This window comes from Dermochelys coriacea, chromosome 2 (assembly GCF_009764565.3).
Source record: "Dermochelys coriacea isolate rDerCor1 chromosome 2, rDerCor1.pri.v4, whole genome shotgun sequence".
NCBI lineage: Eukaryota > Metazoa > Chordata > Testudines > Dermochelyidae > Dermochelys > Dermochelys coriacea.
The window spans coordinates 225685687-225698415 of record NC_050069.1 but is presented as its reverse complement, the minus strand read 5'-3'; the positions used below and the strand labels follow the sequence as shown (position 1 = coordinate 225698415).

Below are 12729 nucleotides of genomic sequence, written 5' to 3'. Positions count from 1 at the left end.
CTTCATTTCTGCCCTTTCTGTCCCCAGTCCTCCCTCTGTACTCTTAACAATGCTTTCCTTTCCCACTTCTTGATTCCCTTGACCCCATCATAGACCTTGAGTTGGGTGTGAGTTACATCACAAAAAGATTAAAAGAAAAAATAGTTTACCAAGTCAGGAAAAAACTGAAGTCCTAAATGCCAATGTCAACAGGTGGTCTGGTGGGATCCTTATCCTTTCCTGCCCCAGCATTCTATTACAGTGTTAACACTCTTATTATTTGGAAATAACTTTGAAAAGTTTTTAAAAAATTAATGGCTTTTTCAAATATTATATATAAACTAAAGATACCCAATCCTCACCTGAATAAAACCATATCAGAACATCTCTAGGTAAACTTTTTGTCAAATAAGGAGACTATGTTTAGAATTAAAGGAAAGAAAATCACTAATTTGGAATGTTGATCTCAACATTGAATTTTCTCCTGTTCTGTGTTAAACTGTAATACTACTTAAAGTAGCCTTTTGTGGTAATCTTATTTCATTTTGCGTTGAGTAAAGACCTAATTTATAAGACTGAGAAATTCTAACCTTTCAGAATTTTGAAGGATGATTACAGTAAGAAAATATAGAAACAACTGATAATGGGTTATTGTGCTGTAATAGATGTATCTTTGATGAATGCCTAGTTCTTAATAATCTCTTCAACGATCTACCTCAGCTAAGCAGCTGCATGACAAGATTATATCTGTACAGTTCTGTTAGAACTTGTGATTGATCCTAAATTGACAGGGATGACAGACCTTTGTTCATGGTATTATTATATAACTGTATATGTAAACGCTACACCTCTTGGTGGTGGTTTTAAAAAAAACCCATTACTCTTGCAGAGACCTGCTTATCCCTGTATCAGGACTGAGATGCAGATTTTGGTCTCATAATTAAGTTTATCTAGGGATATGCTTACAACTATCAGTCAATGCTTATACACTGCACACTTTAATCATAAAGTCAGTTGAAGATGTATTACATTAAAGTAGTGTATAACAGATTGTAAATTAGATTTAAAATACAGATTAAAAAAAAAGAAAAAAACAAACAAACGCAGTTCGTGCATTGGCTTCCATGAGTGTACTTTGTTGGATTATTCCCTCTTACAAAGGAGCTGTTTAGTTTTTAATATCTGTCTAATATACTTGAAGAATTTTTGTTATATAATGTGCTGAACTAAATTTGCATCAATACTGGAAGTAATTTGGTTTTCCTGTTATGGCATCTTTACAGCATTCTAGGGTTTTCAGCCATATTTCTTTCTGTAACCAACTCAAGAATTCCAATTTTCCAAATTTTGTGGTGCCTCTCTTTGGGGGTGAAAAGAATACCCCCAAAATCATACTGTACATTATTCCAATTTCACATTTGGAACTGTGCATCTCTGACAGGGTTCCAGCTCAGAGCATGCTCTAAATGGTTCAGTTGTCCGGAGCCACTATCCAAGTTCTGATACTTCCCTTCATATGTGAAAAAGGTTTCCTCCTGACTTCGGTGGCCACTTTGAACGTTCCTGTTCCCAAATCTCCTTTACCCTTTAGGGCAAAGGTGGGCAAACTTTTTGGCCTGAGGGCCACATCTGGGTATAGAAATTATATGGCGGGCCATGAATGCACACAAAATTGGTGTTGGGGTGCGGGAGAGGGTTCTGGGCTGGGGCAGGGGGTTGGGGTATGGGGAGGGGGTGAGGGCTCCAGCTGGGGGTGTGGGCTCTGGGGTGGGGCTGGGGATGAGGGGTTTGGGGTGTAAGAGGGTGCTCTGTGCTAGGACCGAGGGGCTCGGAGGGCAGGAGGAGGATCAGGGCCAGGGTAGGGGATAGGTGCGTGGGGCAGTGGCTCAGGAATGCAGGCTCTGGGCGGCATTTACCTCAAGCGGCTCCTGGAAGCAGTGGCATGTCCCCTCTCCAGCTCCTATGCAGAAGCGCGGCCAGGCGACTCTGCTCTGCAGGCTGCCCCGTCTGCAGGTGCTGCCCCTGCAGCTCCAATTGTCTGCGATTCTTGGCCAATGGCAGCTGTGGGGTTGGTGCTTGGGGTGGGGGCAGCCTGCAGAGCAGAGCCCCCGGGCTGCCCCATACGCATAGGAGCTGGAGGAGGGACATGCTGCTGCTTCTGGGAGCCGCGCAGAGCTGCCCCCGATTGTGCTTCCTAGCTGGAGTTCAAGGGCCAGATTAAAATGGCTGGTGGGCTGGATCAGGCCTGAAGGCTGTAGTTTGCCCATCCCTGTTTTAGGGACTGCTTCTGTTTTTTTGGTTCGTTCCCATTATATGGTCAGCCCTTCCAGTTTTGGAGCGTTTCCATCTTATTTGTTGAATATGTGCCTCATGAACCTTTTTCTGGTCATCTAATTCTTTCCAAAAAGATGGCATCTGTACCTGCGGTTTGTAAAACTGACTGCAGTATGCTTCTTGTTGCCAGCTTTTCACTGGCCTTTCAGGTCCCTTGAATCAAGTTCTTTTTTTTGTCATCCCCCATTTAGGAACTCTATTGTCATTTAGGAAAACTTGTAGGACTCCCCCTTCTGTCCCTTGAGAGATCTGATGTAGTTCTTTAACCTGTGATCTGATCTAGTTCCTTTAAGAAATTACTCAAGGTCCCCAAGCTTTTGACATCAGGGAATTTTCCCTAGGTACCAGGAAGTTTAAAACCCATGGCCAACCCCTCACCCTTAAGTTTACACACTGGGTATGTTTCCTTGATTATCCCATACTTGTCTGTTCTTATAGACTATATCTTCCGCATAGCTACAGTCCTTCACCCACAGTCCAATTTTTTAACAGGGGGACACCTTTATATGTGCTCTACTTTCCCACAACCAAAACAGATTTGCCCCTTAGGCTTCACTCTTTCTTGCCCCAGACTGGATCCAAATAGTCTTTTGTTTAGACTTTGCAGTACCCTGGGCCCCCTCCATTGCATGACAGAGTATCTTTATAGCATTAGTCTGGTCCTCCCCAATTTTCTTAGTGCATTGCAAGACCAGATATGTCTTGGTCATTGTTCATATGGAGCAGACCCATCTTACATGCCCCTCCTGCTCACAGTCAGTGCACACAATTGGCAGGATCCCAAACTGCCTTCCCTTTTTATGTCTACAGTGGCTGATCCTTTCTAGTTACTTGGTCTCCTCTGTGTCGTAGCTGCTGCTTGGGCACTTCCCAAAACAGGAGATGGAGCTCCCAGGGTCGCTGCCAGCTCTTTATATGCCATTTTAGGAGGGTGAATATCTCACAGCTAAGGAAGGGGTCTGTGCCTTTTCTGCTCAATCATTGCTCCTTGATGGGATGGGGATCTGGTCATCTCATTGTGATACCAGTTGGGAGAGGGTGCCATCTAAGAGCACACCCTCTTACGCCACAGCATCCTGCGCTCAGTTTCCTCCTGATTCTCCCAATACTTTATCCACAGCTTTATCTCTTTAAAGTATTAGCCTCCTTGTTGGGGGTCTAATTTATCAAGTCTTTATACAGTATTGTCTCCCTTGGCCCTTTCGGCCCAAACCCATTCCTTTTGGGGCTTCCCAATCACCCTTGCAGGACACTCTGTTCCTTCCTCGTGCTTTAAGGGAATCCACAGTTCTTGTTCTTGGGCTTTGCTGCAAGCAGACTTCCTCCTGCCATGTGCCTCTCCAGGCTGTCTGCCTTCTCTCTTTCTTCTGGCTCTCTAGAGGCTTCTGTTTTTATCTCCCCGAAATTCATGATTTTAGTTGCATGACTTGACTGTTATGTGACTTTGATTGTTCACTCCACTTGAGGAGGTGAGCTAAGTGTATTACAGGCGGGGCTTAATCTTCACCATTTAAAAGGCCAGTCACTCTGTGACAATGATTTATATAAAATGTCACCAAGATATCAAATATGCATCCATAAGAATATACAGTTTTATGTGTACGAGTGTACTGGGAGTCAGATGTGAAGGAAATTGATAATTTTATATAAACAGGTTTAAAATTAATGTGTTTAAGACAAATAATGGAACAATATTTAACCTCTTTCAACCCCCTCCAGAATTGGGACAACTATGCAGCAGGCAGGCATATCTACATATACCAATTCTGTATATGCCTTAATGAGATAAAAAAAGACTCTGATGCAAAGGCCACGTTCACCACAGCATGTGGAATGAAGACTTTTACATCGTAGCCAAACAGTGCATTCTCCTTATAGAAAATGTGCATTTTAAACTGGAGTTAACCACCTAGCACTTACTTTATTGTAAATTTGCTGTTAAAAATGTAATAACATAGATATTTCCAAGTCTGCGTGGTTATATGTGTAGACCCTTATATTTGCTGGAGTACTCTGGATTCTGCCAGTCATAATTCTGATGCCAGTCATAATTGCCAATGACAGTTAAAAATTTCAGAGTAGCAGCCGTGTTAGTCTGTATTCTCAAAAAGAAAAGGAGTACTTGTGGCACCTTAGAGACTAACAAATTTATTAGAGCATAAGCTTTCGTGAGCTACAGCTCACTTCATCGGATGCATTTGGTGGAAAAAAAACCTAAAATGTAGATCATAAACCATTCTGAGTTTAGCATTCTGGAGGTAACATATAGTTCTTGTTGGTGAAAAGAAACATGGACACAAGGATGATCCACAAGAATTTATTCTTTAAAAGTTAGTTTATTTTGTAATATGTACTATTCTTGATGTTTAGTAGTGTCTAGAAATTTTACTTTTAACGGGTTCCAGCAGTGATATAGGTTTGAAAGATCCGAAGAATTATAAGTGAACTTGAACTGTTAGAGTCAAAGATAGTAGCTGGTCATGGCTTACTCTTTCCTTTAAGCAGCCTGAAAGAAGCATCAGGACTCATCCACGTGACTTTGTAAAAAAATAGATAAGGACCTTCAAGGATGAAAGGAGCGGTACTTCTGTTTCAGTTCTAACCAACTCACCTAACAAATAAGTCATTCCAAAAATCTATTTTGTAGAGAGTTTCTAGGACAAAGCAAATGGAAACCTCTCAATTTTAACCTAATTAGTAGTTGAGCTAGAACTTTTAATTCAAAAATACAGGACACAAATACAGCAGAACCCCTGTTTTACTAAATAAATAGGAATTTAGGAGTTCATAAAATCAAAACGTTCATAAAATTGAACATCTCAAAATTATAGTGGATACGGTGCATAAGTTGTGTATGGCGCTCTAGGTCGCTTTCTTGTCCTTCAAACCACTGCAGAGCTATTTCCATTGGACTGAAGGCATTGTCATGTCAAGGGATGTCTACTTGTTCTTCATTGGTGTCATTTTTGTGTCAGGAAAAAAAGGTTTGTGTAAGTGGTCATTCATAAGACTGATGTTGGTTAATCAAGCTTTTGTTGTAAATAGAAATCACTAACTTCCACCTAAAGCTCTGTAATGCTGAACTAGAACATTGTGAAAGTGTCCCATTCAAGAAATATTCCTTTGGCTAGGAGGTGGCTTCCTAAGTATGTTTAAGGGCCTGATCCTGAGTCCGTAGAAGTCAGTGGGAGTCTTTCCATTAATTTCTCTGACTTTGCTTCAGACCTTAAGAGATTAGAACAACTATGAATATTGCCACATTCAGAATAGAGTGCATCTGCAATGGAGGCAGGAGTACGTGGCAGTTTCCCTGCTGTTATCTCCTGCTGCTCCATTTACGTGGTGCCTCGATCTCAAGGAACCAGTTGGAAACGGAGTGGGGAAAAGGCACAACTTGAAATGGAAGAAGTTTGTTTGCTTGGGGTTTTTTATTTTATTTTTTTACCACCAGTACCATAAGGCTAGTTATGTCATCAGTCATATGCAGATGGAACCTCAGAGTCCCCCAAGAGCAGTATTGTGTTTCCCTATGGAGTCCATTCTATAGGTTAGGAACCATCATACTAATAAGTAAGAGAAATTTAGAGGAGGCAGATGCTCATTCTTCATTGACATTAATGGGAAAAGTTTTGAACTTGAATGTTAACTTAAGTTGTCTTTTTATCTATGTATATATCTTCAGTGTAAATGTAGTTTTATTTTGACATGTATATTATTTACAGATAATGTCAAGGAATTTTCAGATGAAGGCAACCTACAAAATAGCTTCCTTGGGAAATGGTGAAATTCTGATTTCTTTTCCCAGCACTTCTACAGCTGCAGTCCACTTGGATGGGACTGTTATCCCAGATCATCCTTCCTCTCATCCTTCAGCCTGAAACTAATAATAATTACATGGAAGAAAAAAGTTAATACAATGCTAAGGTCATACGGTTAATCCCACAGAAGTCTGGAAATGCCAAAATTAAAGCTGATGTGCAAGATTTTGAAAAGTGTTTCCATGTGCATATGCATTATGATAGCATATTTAGTCTCACATTCATATGCAAATACATTATTTTAACCAATCATAGGTTTATATGTGTAGCATTGTGTAATGTTTTAATTCTTGGGTACTTTAATTTTGTCCTAATTATATGGACTGTTGCATTTGTATCAATGCCCCTTCAGAGGCATATTTGTTTCAAAATGCATACTAAACAGTAATTTATTATGTAATATTTTCACATGCTGTTTCTTGGGGAAACACTTAGCATTATATTAAACATGTATATAATAGTTTATTGCTTGAATATTTATTTTTTGTAGAAGTGTATCTGATTTTCTTTTTTTTTATGTAATACCTTGAAAATGTCTTAAAGTTAATTTCTCTGGGTAGGTGATGTACTATTCTTAAAATATTAAACTTTAATTTCACCCAAGAATTTGACAATTTATGCATACACAATAATTATTTGAAAGTTATGTACATTTAAAACTAAAAGTAAGTTGAAAACTAAATTTTCCCATACTGCAACCTGAAAATATTTTTCCAGGTGCTGAGTATTTAAAGGACTGCTATCAGCAACTAGAAAAATTACATTTTTATGAAAACTTGGTACTTACTGTAATTACAAGTAAGCCCCATGTTCCCAGTCCTGTAAAGAGATGCATTCAAGTAGACTGTTTTTCCTGCATGTAGCCCCGTTGAACTCAAATGGCCTTCATGCGGATACAAAAGTCTTGTCTGTGTGCAGCTGTTTGTAGAAGAGGGGCCAAATATTCCTATAACTGAAATAATTTAGTGGGGGGAAAAACATTATCCTTGTATTTTTCAGTGTAATTTCCCAATACAGTAAGCCAGTTCTCTTCTCAACAAAAGAGAACCTTCTTTATAAAGAAATGTGGAGGAGCAAAAAAACCTTTTGGGAACCCACAATGTTTTAATAGGAATTTAAAAACAGGATACTATATAAAGGGTGTTCTGTCATAAACTTGAATTTTTACTGCATTAAATAATACTAACGGTGTATTTATAGTCATATGTATTAATGAAGCACACTGATAGTGACAAAAGTATTGACAGAGTTCATGTTATAAATCAATCATAGAAAAATTATCATGACAGTTTACCAAACGGGGAGACAATCTATTTTCCTGCCTTTTATTAGCATGATAGAGGAAAAACACTAATCTTAGTTTCTGGCATCCAAGTAAAGTGTTATCACAGACAACTGAGTGAGTAGGATATTGCAAGGCAATTGTACTTTAATCATAAAATCTTATCTGTATTGATATTGAAAACTTAACTATTTCTCTCTAATGTACTTCTGTCATATACTATTAAGTACATTTTTTTCTTTGTGCTTCATAGACTCTTCTGATATAGAATTGTAGGACTGGAAGGGACCATGAGAGGTCATTTGTTCAGTCCCCTGCACTCATGGCAGGACTAAGTATTATCTAGACCAGGGATGGGCAAACTACAGCCCGTGGGCTCGATCCGGCCCGTTGGACTGCCAGTGCCATGGGCCCTGCGCCGCTTGCAGAAGCGGCAGACACCATGTCCCTGCGATCTCTGGGGGAGCCAGGGCAGAGGGCTCCGCATGCTGCCGTCGCCTGCAGATCCCCCTCTGAAGCTCCCATTGGCCACAGCCACAGCTCTGGCACATGATAGAAAATGCTAATTGACATAAAATGTGTTTATCTGATAGCATGATTGTTTCTGAAGATAAGTATTTTTTCCCTCTGTGCTCTCTAGGTGGCTCCCAGACCCCTTCCTGCTTGGCTACATGGAACAGTGCAGGAAACATACATTAAACCAATTGGCCTTTCCTTTATGGAGAAAGCTGCAGACCAAGAGGCAGTTGCGGGAAGGTCCTGAAAGGGCAGTGTGTTAGAAAATTAATGTCTGGTGCCTGGCTCCATCAAAACGGCAAATTTCATGGCATCTTGGACCAGATGCCGAGTTATATAGCTGCTAAACTGTGAAAAGTACGGGGGCCCTAACTGAGATGAATGGGGCAGGTCATATCTCAGAGCTATCGTTTCATGCTTTCTGCAAATACAGGCAGATGATACTGCTTCAGTTAACATTGTTTCATGTGTTCAAGGTTTTCTCTGTTACCATAATGGCTAGGAACGTTTTTTTTTTTTTTAAATGAAAGTTCAGATTTTGGAGCAGAGCTCTGCAGCTTATTTCTGATCCCAGAATACATAGGGCCCCATTGTTTTGAGAAACAATCTGTATGACGTTATTTGAGCAAACTCTGTAATTGTAATGTTGTGTGGAGATACTCTAGGCTTACACAGAATTAGGAGGCTAATGTTATTTATTAAAAGAACTCCACTAATTTGCTACATGCTATAACAGCTTGTATAGTAGAGTAACTTCCACCAGTGCTGATTACAATATTATGGTAACCTTTAAGGTTTACCAATAATTAAAGATTTCATTGTATTGCAAATGTAAAAGGTGACATAATTTTAGTTGCATGTTCACCTTAACTTTGGCATTTCCTGATGAGTACATAAGCATGTACCCTTAATATTATATGAACATTGCTTTTTGCATTTAATTTTCTGTGTTTTAAAAGGAAGTGGGCAGGGAGGAGAATATTCCTTAACTGGATCCATTTCACCGTAAGTCAATAGGACCTCACTGCCCATACCTTAGTGCATGGGTACATGGGAAACTTTCAAAGTGCTGCACGGGAACGCTCCCACAGCAGCGCTTTGAAGTGCGAGTGTGGCTGCCCGCGAGCGCTGGGAGAGAGGTTTCCCAGTGCTCCTGGTAATCCACCTCCATGAGTGCTTTAAAGCACTCGGACTTGCTGCGCTCAGGGGGGTGATTTTTCACACCCCCGAGCCAGCAAGTTAGAGCGCTATAAAATGTAAGTGTAGACAAGCCGTAAGGCTTCCTGAGTTTCCTTAATCTTTATTTGGCAGCTTGAATATTAAAAGACTAGATCTTGTAAGTTCACATTTATTTACCAGCTGGTTAATCATCATTAAGTTACTTGGAAGTAGCTAAATTTATCCTCATTAAGAAACTGTCTTATTAAAGTAGAACCTCAGAGTTACGAACTGACCTCATTTGGACGACATATACCTCATTTGGAACTGAAGTACACAATCAGGCAGCAGCAGAGACCTTCCCCTCCCCCACCCCCAAAAAAGGCAAATACGGTACAGTGTTAAACATAAACTCCAAAAAAGGGAAAGCAGCATTTTTCTTCTATGTAATAAAGTTTCAAAGTTGTATTAAGTCAATGTTCAGTTGTAAACTTTTGAAAACAGCCGTAACATTTTGTTCAGAGATACAAACAACCTCCATTTGTAACTGAGGTTCTACTGTAGTATTTAATCTGATTTAAAGAATATTCATTACCATTTACTATCATTAGGCTAAATTCTTTTCCTAGAAGATGTCCCAATAAAGCAGCCATTCCCAGTTAAGTAGAGGATACACTATAGTTTTATCCTTTGTATATATCTTTTTTTTTTTTTTTTTTTTTTTTTTTTTTGACACATGCTATATATAGGGCTGCAGCGGATTCTAGAGTGAAGGGCACTAGCAAACTAACACACAGTATATTATATGACACTGGGAAGCTTTGGGTATGTCTATACTACAAATGCTACATTGGTACTGCTGCGGTGCTGCAGGTATGCTGCAGTAGTATAGATAGTTGCTACAGTGAGAGAAGAGATTTTTCTGTCACTAGTAAATCTGCCCTCTCAAGAGGCGATAGCATTATTGACACAAGAAATCCTCCACCGACCTAATGGTGTTCATACTGGGGCTGATGTCCACTTAACTAGGGATTTGATTACCGGGCCAAAAAAAAAAAAAAACTTGTGGCAGTGAGTCTCAAAGCCCGGGTCCATAGTCCTGGATTCTGATGCTCACTGCTGCAGGGTTTTTTGTCATGCAGACATACTCTGTGTGTCTTAGGGGTATGAATTTTTCACTCCTCTGAGCAATGTAGCTAGTTTGACTTGACTTCTAGATGTAGCTCAGATCTTTGTATAATGACACCAGCACACACCCCTTCTGTAAAATGCATCGTATGTTCTTTAATACAACTGTACAGTTCAGTCTTTGTTTTTAAGGATCTGCTGGAAAATTCCATGTAATTCAAGATTTGAATTAGTGGCTTCAGGGCAGCTAGATATTGTGAAGCAAGTATTTATAGCACTGATTCATTTTCTTTCGTGTATTGATAGTGCTACATGTAGTATATTATCTCTAGGCTTGGCAACATTTTTTTTAAATATCATTTTGATGGATAATATTGGTTTTAAGCATTTTAAATTTTTTTTATCAATTTAAATTTTCACAGTTGTGGAAAATTATGGAATGAGGGCTAGACACAAATTATTTAATGGCAATAGATGCTGAGATTCAAAAAGTTAAACCTTTATAACCATTAAAGCACAAATTGTCAACATCACATGTCAAAATATATGCAGTAAATATCCTTAAACTCTTAAGTTCTCCAGCAGCATTTTTCTTACTAATCTGTACATTTCAGTTATTAATAGAAATATTTTTCATCAGTTTGCGTGCATATGGAGAAATCAACAATTACTAATAAATTTAATTCTTCCAAACCTGGTTCTCAGTTGCTTTGTAGAGAAAGATAATGATTTAAAAAGCATGAAATCCAAACAGCTCTTCTCCAGCTTCCATTCTTTCTGCATCGATAGATACTGATGATTTGTCATGCCTCTTGAGGTCATAAAGCAAAACAAATTTGGACCATAGAATATCAGGGTTGGAAGGGACCTCAGGAGGTCATCTAGTCCAACCCCCTGCTCAAAGCAGGACCAATCCCCAACTAAATTATCCTATCCATGACTAGAACCTTCTTGTGTGTTGGCTTTTGGCAAATCCACAAGACCATAGTGCCTCATAGGGAATTCATTCAGTGAACTTGTGTTCCTATCTGTAAACTATGCAATGTTGTCGTAGCCGTGTTGGTCCCAGTGTATTAGAGGGGCAAGGTATGTGTTTTATTGGACCAACTTCTGTTGGTGAGAGAAGACAAGCTATTGAGCTTATACAGCGCTCTTCTTCAGGGCTGGGTAATCTGTATAATAGTATTTACAATGTTACAATTGAGTAAAAAAGCTGAAGCTATTTGACTTGAATGGAGAGGACTTGATATTTAGCTATATGAGATGTAAGTTTAGCACAGCTGAGAACTGGGTTCTGTCAAATGCACAAAGTAACTGAAACTGGGAAAGTAACATTTTCTTATCTTTTAATTATAACAACATTAGGTGTTCCTTGTAACACTAAAGTGAATTTGAGACAGAGATGTAGTTTTTGTAGTTGACAATGTCCTATTAGGTTCCTTAAGTTGTCTTTTAAAATACATATTGAAACTTGCCTAAAATCTGTGTTAACTTAATGTTTTTTCGCATTGATTTTAATGAGGAATGATGATTATTATTCCTTTAACTTGTTTGCTGTAAGAAAAGTGGTAGGAATAAGGAAGGAATAAGTTTAGCGAGACCTATAGCCATAAAAGCAGGACTTCAAAAGTTAAGGAATAATTTAAAAATATTCATATTTTAGTATATTTATCTACTTGTAGAGTGTTTTCTAGGAAAACAGGAGTGTTAAGTTTCGAGACAAACCCAAAAATCTCTGATTTCATGGGATTGATTATTTTATATCATAGTTTGATTTTTAGCAGTAAATATAGCCAGTGCCCTTTGGAAATCTAAAGGAGCTAATGACTGTTGATATCGCTCTATAAAAAGGGAGTGGGTCACTGCTGATTCAAGCTGGTCCAAAAACAAGTCCTCATTCTAAAAACGTTAATACAAACTTTGAAGAAGAAAGCTGCGAAAATCTACTTAACTGGGCCCACTCATTCTATTTGAACACCCTAAAATACATTCTTATCAAACTCCTTTATGAAAAAGGAAAAATAGTTGACCTCCTAGGTCAGTTCTTACTTTGGACTGCGTATAAATAATTTCCTCCAAGTGCTGTCATTGATCAGTGGCTATAAGGCTTTTTGGCTGATTCAGACCTAACGGTGTGATCAGTTGTGGCATACCAAGGTCTAAAGCAGTCTGTCCTTCGTAGAGCAAACCTTGGTTAACCTCTCATAATGCCAGTTTAAAAAGGAGCCTGACTGTGCAGCTGCTACTTGTGAGCATATCCCATTGAATAATTACCATTTTCCTTCATGTGCAGCAGCTGCATAATCAAGACCACAATCCCTGTAATTCAGAGGCCCTTTTCAATAAACTTAACTGTGTAGCACTACTTTGGGTCAAGGTTCTTGTTTTTTTGTGAACTGAAGCAATTGTATTCAAATTCTGTCACTTGGGAACTTGAAAGGAATGAGAGCACCATCTAATATTAGTGGTGATGGGCATTATGCACTGCTGTTTGATTTTTTTTTTTCATTTTTG

The 12729-nt window shown here is 39.0% G+C and overlaps 1 protein-coding gene across 4 annotated transcripts in view; it reads left to right on the top strand.

Moving 5' to 3' along the window:
- ANKIB1 (ankyrin repeat and IBR domain containing 1) overlaps nt 1–12729 on the top strand; it is a 179553-nt gene that overhangs the window by 3768 nt on the left and 163056 nt on the right. The gene's annotated exons all lie outside the window — the stretch shown is intronic.